The sequence below is a fragment of the Halichoeres trimaculatus genome, unplaced genomic scaffold, assembly GCF_033239565.1.
Source record: "Halichoeres trimaculatus isolate MK-OKI-2021-1 unplaced genomic scaffold, fHalTri1.1 fHalTri1_scaffold_23, whole genome shotgun sequence".
Taxonomy (NCBI): Eukaryota; Metazoa; Chordata; class Actinopteri; order Labriformes; family Labridae; genus Halichoeres; species Halichoeres trimaculatus.
In genome coordinates, this window is record NW_027437201.1 from 19,232,114 (window position 1) to 19,255,289 (window position 23,176).

General features: G+C 39.1%; 1 long non-coding RNA gene across 1 annotated transcript; it reads left to right on the forward strand.

Moving 5' to 3' along the window:
• The first annotated feature begins 565 nt into the window (after positions 1 to 565).
• LOC141785558 (uncharacterized) lies at positions 566 to 21,061 on the forward strand. Its single transcript, XR_012597536.1, has 3 exons — positions 566 to 715; positions 968 to 1,057; positions 20,991 to 21,061. It is a non-coding gene; the product is annotated as an uncharacterized LOC141785558 (long non-coding RNA).
• The last annotated feature ends 2,115 nt before the right edge of the window (positions 21,062 to 23,176 follow it).

Here is a 23,176-nt window from a genome sequence, read left to right on the forward strand (position 1 = left end):
ATGATACAAAGAAACCCCAGTAAATCTTGTCACTTCCAGTCGTAAAAGAGGTGTTTACTTCTACAAATTCATTAGCCCATAAAAATTCACTTTTTAAACCATACATGGATTATATAGAAGCGGTTTTTACATGAGCTGTAGAAAATAAAAATCTCTTTTGGATTTATTTTCAGTAAACAATATAACTTTTGGTGTAAGACTAGAAATTAAGAATGATGATTCTGCTCTGATATGATTGACAAAATAACTAAATGCCAAGATCTGCCAATTGATAGTTTTGTATGTTGATATTAAAGGCAAAAAAACCCAACAACATCTGTAGCTCCGCCTTCCAAAACTGGAAACCAGAGTAGTACATTACAAAACAGACCCAACAGAACAGTCAGACTACATACTATATTCACATGAAATATGTAGTAGGTGGTTTGGAAAACAGCCATGGCCTCAGTCTCTCCTCTGCTTGCCTCCAGGTGAGGCCACTAATTGCTAATCAAGCTCACCTGTGTCCAGCCTTTAAGCGCTCAAAGCTACTTGCACCAAAGAGGCACTTTTAGTTTGGGGACTGCTCCTCGCTGCCTCTCCTGGGTTTTTGTTGTGTTGTTTTATTTGTACACTCCAAATCTTGATGTTTTACCCATAAATCCCTTATTGTAATGGTTTGACGTGCTTTTGAGATTTTTATGGATCTTATGTGGCCTCACAGGACCACTTTAAGGTGAGGCCTAACTCCATCCATTTCTTTCACCTTCTATAAAGTTGTGTGACCCATCTTTTGTCACATCGTTAACTTATTGCCTTCACTAATACTGTTGCTCGAATAATTTCAGTGTTCTTCATTCCTTATGAGGATTAGCAAGCATCTCCTGACCTGTGAATTATTTGTGTTACTGTCTGAATCCACTTTAAATCTGGATGTTAACTTTGGAAAACTTAAGTTAAATCTATGTTACTTCTTTTTTTCTTCCAGGTCATCAACTCGTTACCTGACCTCATTGCAGCAGAAGAAGAAGGAACCAAACTGTGAACAAATCCAAGAAGATGGAAAACCCACTACAAGGTAAGTTCTCTGTTTATCTGTCTTTTGTCTTGTCAAGTTTCCAAATTCAGTTTCTTCCATAGGAAGAAACCTAGCCTTTGTTCCTTTTCCTTAAAGTGCAGCTGATTTCCATAATTCTCTTGCGTTGTTTCGTGAGCATTAGTTGTTGAACCACCAGGTAAAGGTATGCAGAAACCCCATCAGCTGCTCTGCATGCAGCTCACAGATACAGATTACAGCCTGTTGCATCAGAGTCATGATGGTTCAGTCAGATTGCATCAATCACACGCCATCATCATCAATCATCCACCGTGTTGTTATCATTCAGTGAAAGGTCTGATTCTCTGAGCTGTCTCTCTGCTCTCTGCAGCCTCCACCTCATCTTCTTCCTCTCTTATTAATGAATATACAGTAGCTGTGATGAATTCTGTGGGCTTGTTACTTCGGCTTCTCTATATTTCATGTGACTTTCTGCCGCCTTTGTTCTGCTCCCCGCTGAATTCTTGGTACACAGCTCAAAGGGCTGCACAAAACTCAGCAGCACCTGTGCCACCGAATTCAACTGTAACTCCTCAGATAGAATAATGGCTTTGACTTCACAGTCAGACTTCCCCACTGAAGAATCCAGCAAGGCCGCTGAACCCCACCTGCTAGCAGCCAATTAGCCTTGTTTCATCTGTTAGCAACCTGTGGCTGCTTTTCTTTTTGCTGTTAGAAATGCTGCTTTTTATTGGAGCTTGAAGCATTTCTCTGTAAAGGTGTAGATTTGTCCCACTGAGAGCTTCATTTAATCAACCCCGAGTCCTCGTCTAAAATGTTCCAGCACAACTTAAAATTCAGCATGGTGTTTTTCTTTCTTTCCTGTTTTCACCTTCTTCTGTAACATGTCAGAAGAAGAAGAAGTGAGTTTGACTTATTTAATCTGAAGGTGTGAGCTGTAAGCTTCAGACAGTCACACCAGCAGTCAAACAGCAGGTCGTAAACACAACACACAGAGACGCAGACTTGAACAACCTCCCACATCAGCTTCCCGCTGCTTTCTCATTCCCATCTCACTGAAAATGAAGACACACGGCTCACTGAGAGGTGACGGGACACAGACCTCCTGGAAAAAGAGCACGCAGACTCAGGAAGAGACCTGCTCTATCCATACTGCTGTTAATGGAGTTTGTGGCTGTTGATACGTTTAAACAGGAGAGAATTGACAATAACTTGATGTGACCTGCAAAGTGCAGGGTGCTGTGCATATGGGGCGCTGATTGTAACATAGCACACACTTTAAATAACATTTCTCTACATGTAGTCCTTAAACATCACTTTTTATGCAGATTTATAAACACATTTGTGAAATATATCTGTCAGATATTACATATAAATGTTGAATGTTTTATCTTAATGTTCCATATTATATATAAATGTCCTGAGTCCAAATATTTGGCTATGTTTCTAAACATTTTGTTTACATTCTAATTACTAAGTTAAGATTTCTGGATATTCAGCTAAGATTAAATATTTCCTTAAGATTTGCAAATTCTTAGCAAATTTCAGGACATTCGTATTCAAGATTTAGATTCTTTTTTTTTTTTTAAATATTCAGAAATCATTGTAAAATATAAAGGTATAGAATATTAAGAAATCTAAGAGAAGTAGCATGTCTTAGTTATTTAGAAATCTTAACTAAATATTGAGATCTCTTCGCTCAAGATTAAGAAATTTGAAAATAAGTATTTAAAAATCACTAAAAAAAAGATAGACTAAATATTTAAAAATCTTAGCTGTACTTAGCTGCTTTGAACCAAAAAAAAAAAAAAACTTAAATTCAGTCCTCGTGGAAAAACAAGTTTTTTCACAGAACTTGGTCTCTATTTCTAATTTTTTTTCAGCCATGTAACCCTGTGAGGTTTTTTTGGGGTCTTGCTGCCCTGCTCTACAATGGACGGTCATAGTATTTTTTATTTTTCAAATAAGATGTGATGATCAAACTTCCTTTTAACTTTTTTTTTTTTTTCTCTGTAAATAATGTATTTGTTTTTCTTCCTTTTTATAAGACTTTATCTTAAAAATGCAATATATATGTATATATATATATATAATTATTGAAAAAAGAAACCTTAGCTAAATATTTTGAAGTCTAATAGACAATAAAGTCTTGGTGAAATATTTAGAAAGCTAAATAGCTAGCTATACTAAGCTGCCTTGATCTAAAAAAAAATTAAATTCAGTTCTTGTGAAAAACCTGGATGTTTTTACTCAACTTTGTCTCCATTTCTAACTTATTTCAGCCGTGTAACCCTGTAAAAAAAAAAAAGTTTTGTCTTGCTGCCCTTCTACACTGACGGTCATAGTTTTTGTTAATGTGATGTGATGATCAAACATGCAGTAAGTACACTTACTCTTTTAATTGTATCTGTACTTAATTTGTTTTCTTCCTTTTTTTATGAGACTATATCTTAAAATGTGCTATATATTTGGGTTCAGTGTATATGTATATAAACGTTTTTTTTTTCTTGACTTTGTACTCTTTTTGACAGTTTCTGTTGATCTTTTTTAGTTTTGTCATCAGAACCATAAAAAAAAGAAATCTTAGCTAAATATTTAGAAATCTTTGCTCAAGATTTGGAATTCTTAAACAAATATTTAGAAATCATTAAAAAAAACATTATCAAAGCTAAATATTTTGAAATCTTAGAGAAACATTCAACTAAATATTTAGATTGAAAACTAAATGTTTTGAAATGTAGCTAAATAATTAGAATCAGAACATCTATTTATAACGTGTAAAATTTAGATATAACAGTGACCCTTTTGATAAAACATTCAATATTTTTATATAATATATGATTTGTTTTGCAAATCTTCATCTTAATCTGCATCCTAAGTGATGTTTTAGAGCTAAATGTGGAGAAATGTTATTTGTAGTGTGTGCTACCTTACAATCGGCGCCCCACAGAGTTTGATACCTCTGTTATCTAGAGCTGACAATGAAGATATTGTCTGCATGCAGATTATAAAGACACACAGGGTCTGTTGTTTACAATAACGAGGAAACATGAATAATCAATGTGTCCAAAATACGATCCAGGATCTGAAGATATGAGTCTGATTTTGATGTCTCGTGCCCTTAAAGTCATGTCTCCATTCCCTGCCGTCGAAGCGGCTCCAGAGTAAACTCCCCTCCCTCTGTTTATTGCTTTTCTTTTTGTTTCTGAGCTGTTTGTGTTCACAGACAGTCTCCAGCCAACGCACTAACAGCCTGTGTACGTTGATATTATTATTGAAGCTCTATCCAGCCAAAGTAATCTATGGAATATCTTTGGACAGATCGCCTTCTTATATGACGTAAATAAAAGCCTCTTCTGCTGCATTTCCAGGCTGAACTGTGTGTTTAGTTTAGGGCGGATAATCTAACACAGGAAATTAATTTTTGCTACAGAATGAAAACATCTAAAGATTCACCGCAGAGATACACTCAAACAAATGGCTCCTGGATAACATATTACATAAGTTATTAAGGCGAGTAATGAGAACAGTAAACAGAGCATAAAGTTAAAGAAAAACATACATCCTGTCTGAGAAAAATATGTTTTGGAGGAAAATGTAGAAGCAAAGCGTTTCTTCTCCTGAAGAATGGGAGGGGATTTTAATAATGTACACCCAGAGGGTTTACATCAAGGCCGGAGAAGAAAGGACGAGTGCAGAGTGGGAGCCGGCTGCATCTTCATATGGATTCAGACTGCACCTCTTTGATGGGGTTTGCATTTTTTAAGACACTTCTGAATTCATCCCGAGGTTTAGTCAAGTGCTGTATAAAATATCAGCACAGAGTTAGTCGCCCAGTTCCCCTTTAAAGTTAAAGAGGCAGAGGTGCTGAGCTGTGTATGAATATAAAAATGAGCACACGCATCGTGGGCGCCTCCTTCACGTCGATCGCCTTTCCTCGTCTGTCCTTGTGTCTGTGCCCGTCCTTTGATATCGGCCTAATGAAAATCTGTGTGAGCACCAAACACACCAGTAATCTGCCCCCCTGCACGAGCCGTTCACATCGTCCCTCCTCGTCCTCTCATCTCCTTGCTCTGCTTTAATCCTCCCACTCTTTAACAGAGCACGAGGACTTCCAGTCGTCGCTCTTTGAGCCTGTTTTTTCAGAGTAAGTTAGGGGGAAAAGATGCAATATCCTCCATCTTTACCAGACGATGAAGCTCTACAGCGGTTTGCTACAGGTACCCTAAAAGTGAGGTTCAAAGTTTTGTCCTTTTACTTCCAAGTTTTGCACCTGAGGGGAGCTTTTAGGGTCCAAGATACCTCAGCAACCCAGAGGTGTGGACTCGAGTCATGGCTGATTTATGCCTGATGAGTCCGCGCAGCTTTGTGCAGATGAATGTTGTCCTTTTCGCACCTCACGCGATACTTTTCATGCAGAAAATTTCCATGCACACTCAAAATTTTGCAATCTGTCGGACAGAGATGCACAGACAAGATGGTGGAAATACAGGATCTCCTAGATCTTGATGAGATCTTGAAGTGCAGAAATACAGGCATGTGAATGACTCTTCAAACTGCGGCCACTCTTGGTAGAGAAGAGGAATCGTTTAAAAGAACCTGAAAAAATCTCAGTGACAGATATGTAAATGTGTTGTAAACAAAAGCAAACTTCTTTGACTCTCTTTTAGTACTCTGGTAGATGTACGTTTGTGATACAGCGCCACCTGCAGGTTCACTCATCCATCTAATTCCTGCACGGAAAGCATAACACAGCCTTTGGACTTTTGTGATGTGACTTAGACTTGAGTCAGACTCGGGTCCCAATTTTGATAACTTCGGACTCTACTTGACTATCATCTAAGACTTGTAACTCGACTTGGACTTTGACATCAGTGACTCGGGACTTGACTCAGATTTTAGTCTAATGACTTGAAAATACTTATTTTTGAGAGAGTGTGCTGAATAGAATGCGTCCCAATTCAAAGTATCAGCAAAACGCTGTAACGTTATAACTGTCTTTTACAGAAGCTGCTTTTTGTAGATCTCCACTGAAGTAGAGTTGAGCTGGTCATCTGGTGTATTGGGGAATACTAAGAGCAGAAGTGGAGCAACAGATGCTAATTTTGTTGAAAGACAGTCACAGATCCAGCAGATTGAGCAGAGATTGTAGTGCGCGACGATCGTAACAACAGTACTGTTGTCCTGTTGTATGCTAGCGCACGTGAGAAGCGGAGTGTGACGTCAGCGTTTCCACTGAAAACACTGGCTCACCTTTTACACGGCAACGGTTTCAGCAGCGTTTCAGAAAATCCCACTCTGGAGGCTGTTTCCAAAAGTTTGTGATTTAGGTTGGCTAAAATGCTGTTGCCATGTAAACGAGAGGCTGAAACACAACAAAACTTGCAACAAAACGCAAGTATAACTAAGGATACCCATTGTGATATAATGCACTGGCTAGCTTTAGCTTAGCCCCCATTATATGCAACGGTACATGTAACTGTCAAGTGCTCTTGACTTGGGATTTAAGTCTTGAAACTTCCTTGAGACTTGCAAAACAATAACTTGCAACCCCATGAGAGCATCCAGCATCCTGATAAACATCACGGATCAGTGACGGAGAGTTGACCTGATCCCGGACACATCATCCGATTAGATTTCTTTGCTGGCATTTTTAGTCAGCATTTCAAAAGTAGACTGCTCTCCAGAAACAACTGCAGCACCTCTGAGTCTTAAAAAGTCTAAATCTGAAACATTTGAATGTTTAGACAAAATTCCCTGACTCTTTGTTTACTAGTGTTGCAGATATTTCAGACTAACAAACATGAAGACAGTACAGCCTCTACAATGGATTAGTTGTTTCCACGTCGGCGCTGATCTTCTGTTTGGCCAAACAAGTCAAGCTGGAGCAAGTGGTATTGATTTCCTGGTAAGCAGTGTAAACTGGCCCCAGAGCACCTCCCAGTTTAACACCCAATAAAACCTCTAAGAAGCCTGTTTACCAATAAGAAGCGCTCACTGGTCAGAGACTTTAACTTCAGATGTGATGGAGTCAAAATATCGACGTCCTCCATCGATGTCCTGGTGCTCCTTCTTTCAATTTCAGCCTTAAATGTGATAATGAATGGGAAGCCTCAGACCTCATTAAGGTATCGAACACGTGTGAGGAGCGAGGAGCGATGAAGCTAAGCTCAGGCACTCTTCACTCAATAGGCTGAAGCAAATAGAGCATGTTAACTGAGTCTTAAGGGACCACGGATCATTAGCATTGACCTGGACCTGGTCTGCTGACGGTCGCTCATTGATTTTAATTCATTTACTCTGAGTTATGAATGAAAAGCTTGGTTGATAAAATAATAGAGCCCTCATTTAGGTGGACTAAATGAAATCAGCTGCATGTTTGCATTGAAAAGCTGCTGCTCCTAAAGCCCTACGAGACAAACTGATCCTGGACTTTGATATTAACATGCATGTGAAACTGCACGGAGAAATCTAATTAAACCTGAGAAAGATGACTTGCAGTAACATTTGCCTCAAAGATAAAATGTGTAGTGATTTCCCCTGAGGAGAGCTCTCACATTAAAAAATATCTGCTCAGCATTTAAAGGCTGCGTTTCCAAAAAGTCATCAATCTAAAAGATGTCTCACTTGTTCCTGGGAGTAAAGAAATGACTCTGCTCATGTAGCAAGACTTAAAATATGATCATCGAGCTGCCAAAGCTTTCATATCTTTAATCAGAAGTAATATTACACTCACTACGATCAGTTGAAATATAATATCTCATGCTTAAGAAGATCTGTCCTTGCCAAGTATGACAGACCTCTTTTTCTTCATCGGTCTCCGAAAATTACTGAAGGCATTTATATCGCTAAATGAAAACTACACATGAGAAAAGTTTCATCATTGAATCTCTGATTTGAATCTTTTTTTTATTCATTCTGAGCTGAAAGAGGCCGTTGATAAAACAGAACAAACTGCCCAAGGAGGTAAACTGCAGTTTAACGTCGTTAAAGAAATACTTTTAAGATGATCCTATTTAGAGGCTTGGTAATTAATTAATCCCAATTAATCACATCCTAATCACATATCAATATTTGACTCAAGAAACGTCTTTCCAATTTAGTGGATTTTAGTAGACAACTGGATTAATCAATAGACAGATTCACAAGTTTTAACAACCATAATGTTTATTTTTAATCTCAAACATCTGTTCCTGAATTTCAAACACCCAACAATCACAAGACTCAACAAACAAATTCAAGTTTTTAAGAGACTGTGAAGACTATCGGTGTAAAGTGGGCTGCAGTGACACCTTTACACCTAAAGTCTCATGCACACTGTCGTGAAGATACGACTCTTAACAAGGCGTGTGTTTGTTTTGGACATAAATGGAAATCAGATATTCTCTTTAACTCTACTTTTTTTTTGTTCAAGACAACTTTTTAACAGATACAACACCACAAGGTGAGATATTCATTAAGGGTGGGAGAAAAAAAATCTCAATATGATATATATATTTTTGTTTGACAATATCAAAATTGGGATTCTTTGTATAAAAAACTTTTTTCTTTTTGAAATTCAAATCATTCATTTCAGTCATTCTTTATAAACTGGATTGAAAAAAAGTTACCACTTTTCTCCAGCAGAGGGCAAAATGTTTCTCTCTGACTCACATGATGTGCATCGTATGGGAAAATTTGGCTCCTAATATAGTCTGTGGACGTCATCATCATTTAACTTTTTTAACATGGTCTGGTGTTAAAAAAGCAAACTAAAAATCGTAACGGCCATAAATATCAAAGAATGGCAATTTAAATCGAATCAGCACTTCAAAATTTGTGATAGAATCGAATCGTGAAAACAACAGATCATGCCAGCTTTGGTGGTTTAGGTAGAAAACTTGGTAGTTTTTAGCATTTAGCCAGTGCTCTATCACTCTCCCGTTTAGCTTTCTTCTGCTCTTTCTGTCTTACAGAAACAAAATTGCAACTACATGATGAATGATGCTTGCTGGCACATCACACTGAGATTTTGAGGCCAAGGTTTTCTTGTAGTTGAGGATTGAAATCTGCTGTTTTTCCATCTGAATTGTGAAGATCTGCAGGTGTTATTTCAGGAAGTGTATAAATTATTTAACTGTATAGTTTGACACACTGCAGAGCAGGTAGAGATGTCAGGAAGTGTCTCTGAAGGCTCAGATCCTGCAGGTGGATTCTGGAGTGAGAGGTTGGATTGATCCAGAAGACGTGCGGTTTAACAATGAAATGAGAAACAGCAGGATGATGTGTCAGTGACATGTTTTAAACAATGAAGCTGAGCAGCTTTGTGTATTCCTGTTGTCTGTAACGATAAGTGGGGGTCTGATTTTCCTGTCATGTTCTCCCCCGCTGTGTGCGTTTACACAGCGGCAGACTGGAACATTTACACCATGAGTGGCAGCTGTGATTTGAGGGTTAATCAAGTTCAAGTTTAATTGTCATGTATAATCACGCGGGGTACCTACAGAGTTAAGTGAATGTCTGCGATCTCCCCACACTGCGCTGCAGAAAATGAAGGGAAAGGTCAGCGGTGGTTAACAGTCTGAACCTCTGACGGGGAGGATAGGGAAGGTATTTCTGTGTGAATGTGAAGGTAAGTCATTCTCAAAGCCTCTGTCTGAATTTACTCAGGAAGCAGGCTTAAAGAAAATATCAGTTTAATGTACCTGTGCTGTCTGACCTTTGGAGCTGGGATATCAAAGTGTTGTCCAGAGTTAATGAAAGAAATACCTGATTTATTGCACTGTAATCTGAGGAAATGCAGCACTAATACAAATCAGGAGCACATTATACTGTAAAAAAGGGAGTCAGTGGAGAATCAGATTCTGTTAGATGTATATGCATGGACTGGCAATGGATCTGTTTCTACAGCTCAGCCCAGGAGCGTCCAGACTCTTTCCGCAGAGATCCTCATTTGATTTTGTGCAAACAGCCAAAGGCCAGCGGAGTATGAAATGTTAACTCTTTCTTTTGATTTCTTGTCACAGTGTGTGTGCAAACATCCTTGTCCCATTATTTCAGACCGGAGAAATCAAATCGCACCTGTCCTTCACTTGTCCTCTGATACCAGATAAGGGGTCAGTTTCTGCAGTGTTACCAGCTACATAAACATTAGCAAACTCCTCCTCTGAGTTTTTCTAAAATGTTCTCCATTAGGGGACGATATTGGCAAAAAACGTCAGGAATCAGGGATCCAGGAATTTTCTCTACAATTTTTTCACCTTAAACAACATTTTTAGCCCCAACTATTTTCTATCTATCTATCTATCTATCTATCTATCTATCTATCTATCTATCTATCTATCTATCTATCTATCTATCTATCTATCTATCTATCTATCTATCTATCTATCTGCATTCTTAACAAGTTTTTTTTATCCTTCCCCTCTCCATTTTATCTTTCATTCTGTAATGCGTTTTTTGAACTCAAACATTTTCACATTTATTTAAACATTTCAGCTGTAAAGCACAGTTTCCACCAAGCGTCAACTTCCTGTATCAAAATATGAGACAATGGGGAAGAGCTAAAATCTGCTGTTTCTCCAGTGTCCGCTTGGGTCTGGCTTGGGAAGTCAAAGAAGTCCCACACACCGTGCCAAAAAAATACATTTTCAGTTTTAGTTTTACTTTTGGCACACACTGTGCAGGGACTGAATTACCTCCTCGAGGTTTTTCAGTCAATCAATAAAAAAAAAGAAAAATCCAATTAATTTCCACAGCAAAATGAGTCCAACCACTTATCCAATTAATGACTCAGAATAAAGAGTTCTTTATCCTTTGTCCAAACATGAAGGAGCTCAGATGGAAGAGGAGGGCTTCAAAACAGCAGCTCACAAACCAACAAGCTGAGTTATTATGGGTTCATCCCAAGCAGCAAACTCTGGTCTAAGAATATGAGACAATACGGATGTGCTACAATCTGCTGTTTCTCCAGTGACCACCTAAGGCTGGCTCCAAAAGTACCAGAAGTCACATACACACCAAGCCAAAAATAAGTTGTTTTCAGAGCAGAAATCAACGTATCTAGAGCCTGGTTCAAAAACATCTCCTGTCTGAAATGCCAATTTTACTATCAGCACACACTGTACTGGGGGTGAATCTTCTCCTAACCTGGCAGTTTAAAGGATATTAGGATTGCAAGCTCGCCCAATCAAAGGCAGCTCAGGTCACATGACTGATGGGCGCCCTATGGCTGTACGTGAAGCCCTTGCCACTTCCAGCATGGCAGCGATGGCCGATTCACTTCAAAAGCTAGTTTCAGAAACAGACAGGTGACATTGAGGAAACTACGTCCATTAACCATACAGTCTATGTTTTCCACCAAGCGGTTCAGTTTGGTTCCTCTCTGTACTGCACATTTAGTGATATTTCCTTTGACTAAAACTGGGACAGGTCCCCAAATCACTGATTTGTACCGTCCCACTTTTTGGTACCCTTCTGTTGGGGTCCTGGTCGTACCTATCCAACCCCAGAAGGTGGAGCAAGTAACACAGAAGTCTGCTGACTGGTGGAAAGAATCGTCACTTAATGTGTGACAGTGTTAAAAAAAAATATATATATATCCCTGCCATGTCTAAATCTCCAGTTGTTAAAACAGTCCTGCGTTTTTCATCTTTGATGGATTTTTTCGTTTTTTGCACTGCTATGGCATCACACCTTCACGTAGCTGGTGCTGCTAACAGCTTCTGGCTTACATGCTGCTGAACCAAGAAGGGTGAGGTCGGCTGTGGAAACACAAACAGGATCAGGCTTTACAGATCCAAACTGGACCACTTGTAGTTGGGGTTCAGCAGAAAATACAGAGCTTTGGCTTTAGACAAGTAACCAATGCACAGTCCAAATGGAGTCAGATACACTTTGACTTGGGTGGTGACAGAAATGAATGCAGATGAGAAGATTGCACAGTAAAATTTCTTTCTGCAGAAACATTCAGAATACAGTGTAAAAGCTTATAAAATATAATAATTTCAACATCCATACTGATGTGAACCATAAAATCACGCTGATGTGAACAAGGAGACAGATTTCTTGGCCGAGGCACTGAACCATTAAAACCCTCCACATACCATACATTAAAGCCTCCTTCACAGGGTTACGGCTGAGGTGTGGGAAAGTGTCTGTAACCACATCAAAGGGTCAGTCATCTGAGGTAAATGTGTTGTTTTCTCCACACAGCATCTCTTTACTGTCAACTCTGTGGAAGAAATAAATGACTGAGGCTACAGGAGATGATTTGAGCTGAAGTGGTTGCAAATAGGATGGGATTGAAATGGGTAAAAAGTGCTCTGGCTGTCACTTGGGCTGCATTTTACACAAATATAAACTGCTAACAGCATGTCAGTGGAAAATAATGCATGGAGGAGTTTTTATTTGCCTTTTTCTTTGGCTAACACACGGCCTCTATTTAAATCTGTAGAATAAAAGAAACATCTGATGAATCCTGATCTGAAATCAAACTTTAGGACCATATTAAGTCCATCCATCCCTAACATGAGCCTCGGTATCCCCCTCCTTTTGGAGCAGCTTGTAAAAGCAGCACTAACACACAACCCTGGTGTTAAAATCACTGCCGTCTCTCTTTGAAGCTGCTCGAGCCTTCTCTGGATGCTTTCATCTCTGTGCGTTCTGGTTCTTTTGGTTCTCCTCCTCCCTGAGCCTCTCCCCTCCGTATGCGCTCCCCATGACAGCGTGTGATGTAAGAGTTTCCTGTGATATGTGAAGACTCGTGTAGCAGCGGTGCTCGGATTAAAAGAGAGTGTTGTTTGGAGGGAGGGGGGTCGTGTACTGTAAGTCTTACAGACAGCTGTGTTCTGCTGAAGTATTTGTGGGTCTGACAGGCGGCTTTTCACCCTGCGTGTAAACGTCTCTGTGAAAACGTCTGGCAGTGAAACTTCAGTCAAACAGGAGAAAATCAGTCAGCAGAACGGATTAACGCACACGTTTCTTGACATTTAAGCTCCAGAGTTGTGATCTTTAATTTGAGCTGACAGATAACCTCTGAGGCAGACGTGAAAGAAACATGCAGTACTTTCAGCGACCACTAGAGGCTGCCTTCAAAGCTCAGAGTGTACACATGAAAGGCTTTAAATGTCAGGATGCTTTAAATCTTAAGATGTTTCATTTTCTAACAGTCTCCAGTTCATCACATTGATTTTAAAAGCTTGAATCTGTTTTTTTCAGTTTATTTCTTCATAAATTTGTCGACTGCTGTGTAGCTGAGCTTTGTGTCTCTTACCTCATCTGTCTCGGACTTCTTTTCTGTTTGCCTGATTTTTAAAATTTATTCTTTGAATCAATCCTCGAAATATTTGCAAGATTATGTGTTTGTTTCACTCTGCAGTTCTTCTTTGAAACACTAGGGGTCAGTGTGGTCCTTATTAGAGGTGGGCGATACTGGGAATTTTGAAATAGATCCGATAACAAGTACATACAGGGCCAGTATCGCAGATACTGATACTTTTTGATAATTAAGATTAATGTATTATCAAGCTGTTAACTTTTGGGTGTTTTTTTGTTTTTAATTTTAATTTTTTTTTTTTTTGTCTTTTGATTATGTTGTTAAAACCCAGGACAGAATTTGGGCAATGTTTAAAAGTGACTAAAAAATACTTTTGTGTCATGAAAAATGTTTATGTTCAGAAACGATAAAACAGTAACAAAACAAATTTTTCCAAAATATTTTTACGTATGAAATTATTTTCTTAAGAACATGCAATGTGCAAAAAGAGTTGAAGACTACAATACAAAAATAAATGAATAAATATATAAATAAATAAATAAATAAATAAATTAATTAATTAATTAATTAATTAATTAATTAAAGTTCCTCCATTATTGCACTCATTTTTTTTAATAATAAAACAATTATTTTCATAAACAAAAATAGAGAAAAAAATCCAAAAAATGTTGTGAAAATTTTCTATTGCAACATTCTAAAAATTAAGGAACATTTTTTCCTTTAATGCGCCCTTTTATGTTTTCTTAATTCAACAAAGTGAAAAGTTATCTCTTGGAAAGAAATAAAAACTTTTTTTTTTTTGGGGGGGGGGGGGGGGAGTTAAATAAGCTGAGGGGACAGACTGGTCGCCACTTTTGTAAAACTGCAACAGTCAGTTCATGCAAGAGAAAAATATTACACTATAGTATTGATCTTATTACACTAGTATCATTCCATATCATTACCAACATTGGTATCAATATTATCAATATTTGGATCAATCCGCCCACTTATAGTCTCTATGACTGTTTCTTTCTGGTCATGCTACATTTTGTGCAACCTCTTCACAGTGCTTTTTGTAAAAATGTGTGACATCTCCTGTTTTGCTATTATTCTGGTGAATAATTAGCTGTTGGGTTTTGAGCCAACAAAGAAGCCTGGAACATTTCTATAGCTTCATAATCACTTCACCTGAACCGCTCTGTGATTGGCCGTGCAGCCCTTCTGCAGGTTTATAATTGCATCATTCTTTTCCTGCGCTCAAAGCAACAACCTGTGGCTCCGTCTGGTGCCCTCGCAGCGTCTCTGACACCATTCTCTGAAGCTCTCCAGGCCATACCAGCGACCTAATCAGAAGCTGATTTATACCTCAGATGAAGATTAAATACATGTAATTAGTGACGACAATAGCAAACCAGCAGCAGCCTGAGCCAATTACCTCACGCTTTGCCCTCCGTCGTGTTGGTGATGAAGGACAACGAGGATGACTCACAGGTTAACTGAGTTCAGGTGAACTCTCATGTCCTGATGAACCTCTACTGATGCCCCCTGCATCTTGATCCCACCTGCCACACCTGCAGGGCATACATTATATAATACTGTGTCAAGCAGTGCACGTCCTTGTGTGAACTGTATAAATTTGCACCTCAACAGTATGTAAACACAATCGACCTTCTCTGGCTGTCGTGTGCTGCACTGTGGCACAGAGCCAAAGGTTCATACATGCATAAAACGCTGTCTCACTGTAAGGAACACAATGTAAAGGCAGCCCTCCTGTGTGGCTTTGTAATTTCTTTGCGTTAATTTCTCTGATTAAAACTCTGACTATTCAAATTCTCCTCTTGTTCCACCCTGCACAGCTCTAATCAATCAGAAATTAATTGGTCCAACAAATTCAGCGACTGCATTGTAATCAGTGCACCAACGAGCATCGAGCTCACTAACCAGCTAATATAATTTAGCCAATTTCAAGACTTGGCTCCATCGCCATGCCTGAGGCAAGTATTGAGTTGCTCTAATGTACAAGGACAGAAAGCAATTTACAGGCTTGGATTGAGCCAGCGCCCCCCCAGAGGAGCGAGTACAACCTATTGGGATCTACTTTATTAACATTATTATTCTGGAAATAACGTCATTCTGAAAGAAACTTTGGGAATAGAGATGAAAAATCTTTTAGAAACAAGGTACTCAGAGACACTGCATACCAGGGCGCAATATAATTCATTTTCACATGTTGATTTACATCAAATTGTGAAAAATATTAATACATTTTCTATTTCCTTTTCTTCTTAAGACAAGGCCAAGCTAGCTTCTTGTTTTTTGGTACACTACCAAACCAAACCAAATTTTCACATAATGTATCATAATATAACACGGTAACAGAATCTTTTGAAACATACCATAGTGTTGTATTGTAATGTAATAAAATGCTTCATAATGTATTGTGATATAAGGTACCATAATATAACATATCATTATGGAACACATTGTGGTGTAATATGACATAATGTAATTCAACGTTACAAAATGTAGCTTATTGTATGTAATGTACCGTAACATAAGTGCACTAGTGTGACGTTATGTCAAGTGTTATAATTTAAGCAGTTGTGACTCTACCTCCCAACATATTTTACAATCCCCCCAAAAAATACGCAAGAACAGCAGCTGTCAATCATTGTTAAACTTGAAGTAAAGCCTCTTTTTTAACCTCTTATAACTACTGAAAACAAAACTTTTTAGAAAAAAAAGGACTAGAATACAAGGCAGCTAAATGATATCTTCAAATCACCACAACAATTGGACGTGGGAAACATTTCTAATTCTAATTTTTCAAAGTTTGACCACACCCAAACTGGAATGACTGGATAGTTTGATTTTTTGACCTATATTGCAGCCAGCCACCAGGGGGAGCAGTTTTTATGGCGACCTCACTTTGAGCCGAGCAAGGTGACATCCAATTATTTTTACAGTCTATGGTCATAATGTAATGTGTTGAAGCGTGTAATTCTGTAACATGTATTGTATCAAATTTAACTTACTGTATCGTAATATAATATATTGTGATGTAATGGTACTTATCACGGGATGACATATCAAAATGTAACGTATCTTAGGGTAACGTATCAAATTGACACATTATGCATCAACACATAATGTATAATATTGTAACATATTGTGATGGAACATGTGATGATGTCATGTAGTGTAACATAACCTACTGTTACCCTGTGGTATCATAAACACCTTATCAAATCAAAATGCTGTGCAATATTTTAATGTAATATGGTGCGTATGGTATTGTTTCATGTTGCGATGTATCATAATATATCTTACATATCTAATCATAATGTAAAATAGTGCAATGGTTCTCAAATGGGGGTATGTGAGGGCACTCCAGGGGGTATACAAGATTCAAAAATGTATCTAATGTTATATCCAATAGATACTAATACTACAGTGCTGTGTTTTACATCTTTTTTTTTTTTCCCAATCAAAAACTGCTTTGCACTCGTTAGGGGACACTTGGCAGAAAAAATCATTTCATAGGCGGTACATAACAGAAAAAAAAGTTTGAAAACCACTGAAATAGTGTATCATTTTACATCATTTGTTATTCAGTATTGTTAATTTTAGTAAGATTTAACATAAGATAAAATACAGTATGATAAAATATAAATCACTAAACAACAATAAAGTATATTTAGAAAAAAATTATAAGATCTGATCCTGTACGCTACGATAAAACCCAAAACGGTGTGAAAGGAAACGATTTACTTCATTTGTCCTTTAGCAGCATTTATCTGAACATGAAGTGCTCCACGGTTACAATAAATAAAACCATTAAAACAAACAACAATCCACATCCATTCATTGTGCAGAGCTCAGCATCATAAAGCTGTACCCTTGTTTCTAGTGGCACATATTGAAAAGCAGAGTGGTGTCTATTTCCTTTTAGTCTCATCCTCTAAATTATGATGGAGCAGAGATTACTGATGTGCGCAAGGACATAATGATGATACAGTATTTGATGCTGTATGTGTCTGTGTTCTCCTTCAGGGACACACAGAACGTTTTTTTTAAGTCTTAATCAGCAGCTTGTGAAGAATCCTCTCCCCTCTGAGGGATACATGATTAAAGCAGTTTGTGTATCAGGCTCCTACTTTGCATTTTTCACATCCCTCCATCTTTGATTAATCAGTTCAGACAGACTGGGTTTGATGTGGTCCTAGAGTGGTTTCTGATTTTTTTTATTAATTTATATATTTCCCATGTCAGAGGAGCAGCACTCGAGCAGAGTCATGTGTGTCACTGTCGCTTAAAGGAAAAGGAATCTGGGACTGATGACGGAAATTGGAGTATGCAAAATGAGCGCCATCTGAGATAAGTGGCAGCACATTCAGAGCGGGACTGATAGCTGGAATCAGCACAGGACATAAAAATACAGGAAAACAAAACGTTTACGTCAATTCAAGACCGTTCGACTGAGTCACATCTGCTGTCACCAAAGGAGTCATTTAAGACTGATACGAGTGTCAGCTCTCAGAGAGGATGGAGGAAATTATGCTGTCATTGAGAGGGCGTGTTGATGGTCATTTTTTAAAACGCACTTGAATATCAATCACGCTCCCCTGCTTGGTTTCCAGAGAGAGGAAGAGATGGGTGAATAACAAACACAGCGGGGCCATTAGGGAGACGGATGATGGCAGAACGATGTAAATATCTTCATTATAGTCGAAGCAATCCTAAATGTTAGCAGTGACGAGCTCAAACTCTGAAGATTTCATCCAATCTTCACTTAAACTGTGTAACATTTCTTATTTGTGCCTTTTGTATTAAATTAACGCACATCTCTTAATGACATTAATCACAAAGACATGGAGGTCATAGTCGGGCTCTGATTGATTAAAAATTAACTCCCACCCCATTAACAGCTTTCATTAACGAGCATGCTGCGATATCAGATTTTAATTACTGCAGAAGCACACCAAATCTCAACCAGATCTGATCTCACGCTCCGTCTCCACAGGCGGTCCGAGTTACATTAGAGATACATTAGAGCTTATCAACACCACGGAGCAAATGCAATCTGAGAGCCGGGCCCTGAACTAAAGACACAATTTTAGTCGCAGTTCAAGAAAATCAGCAGTTCCTGTATTGTTGGATCCTCTTTGTAGTAATTGGTGATAACAACTTGGTAGTTTTCTGAGAAAGCAGTCGAATAAACACAGCGTACTTGGAATAGAAAATAGAAAATGTTTTCGTTTCTGAAGCACGGCAACCTCCAAAAAATGTGATCACACACATTAACTTTCTATTTTTAGACCAGGTAGCTAATTCTATCATTAGATCGATACAGTTACTAGTAAACATGTTGTCACGTTAGCCTACAGAGTCTATGGCTTCGTTGTAACCATAGACTGTTAAAAAAAAATGGAAGTCATTTTGCTCAGCTCGAAGTGAGGTCAAACTGCTCCCCCTGGTGGCTGGCCGCAGTGTGGGTCAAAAAAATCCATCTCCCCAGTCATTTCAGATGGGCTGTGGTCAAACTTTAAAAAATTAATACACCTCGTAGAAATGTTTCTCACGTCTGGTTGTTGTGGTGATTTGGAAATATCATTTGGCTGCCTTGTGTTCAAGTTCTTTTTTCTGAAAGTTTCATTTTTATTAGTTATACAGGGTTGAAAACAAGGTTTTATGTAACGATAATTGACAGCTGCCGTTCTCGTGTATTTTTTTTCTGGGATTGTAAAATATGTTGGGAAGTAGAGTCAAGAATTACAAAGTCCTGATAAAGTTTTATAACTCTTTAAAGTTAAACCTTTGGACACTCCTGATCAGAATCTTAAAGTGATACTTCGGGATGGAACAAGTTGGGTCCTATCACAAGGTTTAGGGCAGAAATTACCCCTACAGCAGTGTTTTTGTGCAGCAGAAGCCCAGAGCGCTTGCACCAAACACCCCCTCCCTGCTCCTCTGCCCGTTTCCTCTGCATTCAGACGGGGCCATATTTTACTTGACCAAAAACACAAATAAATGGACTCCCACCGAAAAAATCTGATATCAGTCTGCATTCACGCTTTATTTGGAGAATTTTCAGCGCGTTACTTTCACACAAAAACAACGCTAAATAAGGCTCTAGTTCTCATTGTGTCTCTTGGTCCTGGCAGACTACCTGTGTTTGTTTATATCTGGCACGCCGCGCGCGGACTGATACACTAAGCGGCGAGCGCCTTGTAGCCAGCTGTGGCTCTGCAGCGGAGGTAGCACCGTTTTACGACACGATGAGAACTAGAGCCTTATTTAGCGGTGTTTTTGTGTGAAAGTAACGCGCTGAAAATTCTCTAAATAAAGCGTGAATGCAGACCGATATCAGAATTTTTCAGTGAGAGTCCGTTTATTTGTGTTTTTGGTCAAGTAAAATATGGCCCCGTCTGAGTGCAGAGGAAACCAGCAGAGGAGCAGGGAGGGGGTGTTTGGTGCGTGCGCCTTGGGCCCCTGCACAAAAACACTGCTGGGTAATTTCTGCCATAACCTTGTGATAGGACCCAACTTGTTCCATCCCAGAGTATTACTTTAAAGCTTTTCTCTCTCAGATGTCATCTAATGGTTACTGGGCTGTCTTGACTGGCAGCCAATCAGATCATCCGGCTCAGTGCTGGTGAAATATTTTTGGGTCTATCTCTAGACTTTTTTGTTCCCCAACCCTCAGGATCTTTAAAGAAATCCAAACTGACTGTCTAACTGTGTCCAACCTAAGCAGCGATAGCGTGTTGTGAGAGGCCTTGCTTCTGCAGCTCAACAGTCTGACCACATTCAAAGAGAGAAAGCTTTTTTAGCCTTTGCCATCAGTAAGTCAGCGCAGAGTTAATTTTTTCTTCCCTCTTAAGATTCAACAGAGCAAAATGTAAATTCTTTATATTTTTTTCCAACTGAAACAAGTTCTCTGACAATCTGGTGCCATATCAAGGGTCAGAATACTATCTATCAAAGTTTTGGCGCTGTCGGCAGGTGCCAAGCACTGTAGGAAAAGGAAATCAGCATCTCAGCATAAAGGGCTCTAAAATCTTTATGATTAACCTTGAACAAGCAGCACTCCTGAAAAGAAAGCTTATCTTCACCTTCATCAATAAGTCTTTGCGATAAATCCTTGAGAACATACAAACACACACTGAGACCTCTTCCTCTGACCCTTCCTCCATCCTCCATCTTTCTCCCTCACAGCTGTGATCTCATGGAGACAGGGTCCTCACAGATCTCAGCCAAAGTGTGACTCAGAGCAGTGAGTCATCCTGAGAGTTCAGAGATCAGAGCATTACAGATCCTCCTATCAGGCAATCTCTTGGTCAATAGCCCAGTTTTTATCCATTAACTGCTGTAAAAGCTCTCTAATTTTCAGTCCACAATCTTATTAAGTCTTCACATTCGTATTTTCCTCTGAACCCGCTGACCCTCCTCCCTTCTGTTGATGCTCTCTATTGGCTTTGAGTCGCTGTCGTAGTGTGAACAGCGTGAGCCAAGCCAAAACGAGCAATATAGTAATCAGTTTCTGCTGCTCTCTGGGCTCTGATGGTCTGCAGCTGAGGAAGTGGTTTATGAGCGTGTGTGTGTGAGTGTGTGTAGACATGATGTCAGTCTGAGTGTGCCACTGGTTAGATGATGAAATGTTTTAAACCTTTAAAACGACCCCTTTCACCTTCCTGTTTTTTATGCTTCTTGTAGTGCTGCTAAAAGAATGATTGACAGAGAAGCTCCTCTGCAGAGAACGGTGGTAAACAACAGAGTACATAAAGAATCAGGTAAACTCTGACATCAGCCATAAAGATTTCATAACTGACTGGTAGAATCAGGTCTGATGAGGGCTGAAATAATTTCTTCTACATTAAGAGCTCCTCTTTTTAAAATATAATGCAAACAGCCTCTCCGACAAAAACCCTCTGACGAAGCAAACGTGTCCTCAAGTGGTGAAATATTAAAATCTGTATATGCTTTAACGACAAACTTTTAAACTGTTGAGCTTTGAATCTATTATTAATATTAAACAGATTAAAATGTGCTTGTACATCCGTTTAGCTTCATCAGGCTACACTGGTTAACTGGGTCTCTGTCTGGTTTATGTCCCAGACTAAAGAGTACCTCAGGTCTTCATATACAGTCTGCATGCATGCCGTGCCAGGCAGACTCAGAGTATGCACAGCTTTGATCCTACACAGATCTTTGAGTATATATTATTTATAGTGAGAGGACCAGGAGCAAAGACATGACCCTGTATACCTCCCACTCCCTCTGCTCATTACTGCCTGATGAGGGCGGAAACGTCCCTTCAGGGCTCGCGCGATGCACTAATAGCTGCTGTCTGGTGACTTAGAGGTCTGCTGGAGAGCGCAGTCACCCATGGCATACCAAGTCCGACCACTCGTTCATTCAGCCGGAGAAAATTGACCCCCTCACAGCAGCACCTTCCTCCAGCACGAGTGGTTGCAACGCAGGAAACAGCAAATGTATAAATAATCATATGTACTTTAGAATAAGGAGATGTAATTGGTGTAGCAGATAGATAAGTGTGTGTTTGCTGTGTGCGCTCTCCTGAGGATTAGAAAGCGTGTTGTGGCGCCGTATACATCCTGTACATCAAAGGGTTAAATAAAGAATCCAGATGGAGGGTTGTAGTTGTTTTTTACAGGTTGTTAATGGAAATATAATCGCAGAAAAGTACGCCCAGTGGTGACTTCATAAAAACTTTATAAACTCTAAACATAGATCCAAATGTTGTCAGACTTTGAGCACACACCCACGCAAGAGAAAGACAGACAGGGTGCAGTATAAAGGTCCTCTATTTAACCCTGGGTAAGGTCTCATTATAAAGGACACAGATATTTGTTTTTTGTTGCTGCTTTTGTTTTGAAGGTGTTAACAGGAGATGCTTTTATTTTGAAGGACTATAAACCAGAAAGCAGCAAATGGCAAAAGTAACACTGTAAAGTTTTTTCTAGTTCAAAAAGCATCTGGTTGATGAAGGCACAAGGTTTGTTTATGTTATAGTTTTCATACAGGTTGGTTTGAGCAACTTTGTAGCCGATTGTTGTTGTTTGGGTTTATGCATAGACTGTAAAAAAAGGGATGTCGTGTATACACCCAGCCCAAAAAACATACTTTTACTGCATTAAAAACATATTTACAGCCTGGTTCAAAAACAGCTTGGGTCTCAAACACTGATTTCACTATTGGCACACTATGTAAAGGGAGGAGGGAGGTTGTTTTTTTCTTTTTCTAACTCTGTGGTTTAGGATATATTGAGAACATTTGATTGTCCAATCAGAGACACAGCTCAGCTCATGTGACTGACGGGGCCCCTGTAGCTGTTAAAAAGGAAGCTCAAACTCTGCGTCATAAACAGTGTGGCAGATTGACTTCATTTTGAGGAGACCAAACTGCTCCCCCTGGTGGCTGGCTGCGGTATAGGTAAAAAACTCTGTCTCCCCAGTCATTCCAGATGGGCTGGGGTCAAACGTTAAAACATAAATACACCTGGAGGAAAAGTTTTTCACATCTCTATGTTGTTGTAATGGGAAGATCTTATCGGGCTGCGGTGTGTTCAAGTCCTCTTTTTCTTAAGAGTGTCTTTTTCATTAGTTATTAGAGGTTAAAAACTGGCTTTTACGTCATGATTAGTGATGTTTGACAGCTGCTTTTCCAGTGTAGTTTTTTGAGAATAGTAAAATACATCAGGAGGGAGAGCCAAGAAGAGATAAGACCCTCCAAAGTAAGAAAAAATGTATATATATATTAATATATATCTGTGACCTGGCTCCACTCAGATTTTCTCATAGTCTCTACTGCGCAGACTTCGGCTGCCAATGGCGGTGCCTGTGACGGGGGAATTTTGGCTTCAAATCTGTACAATGGCA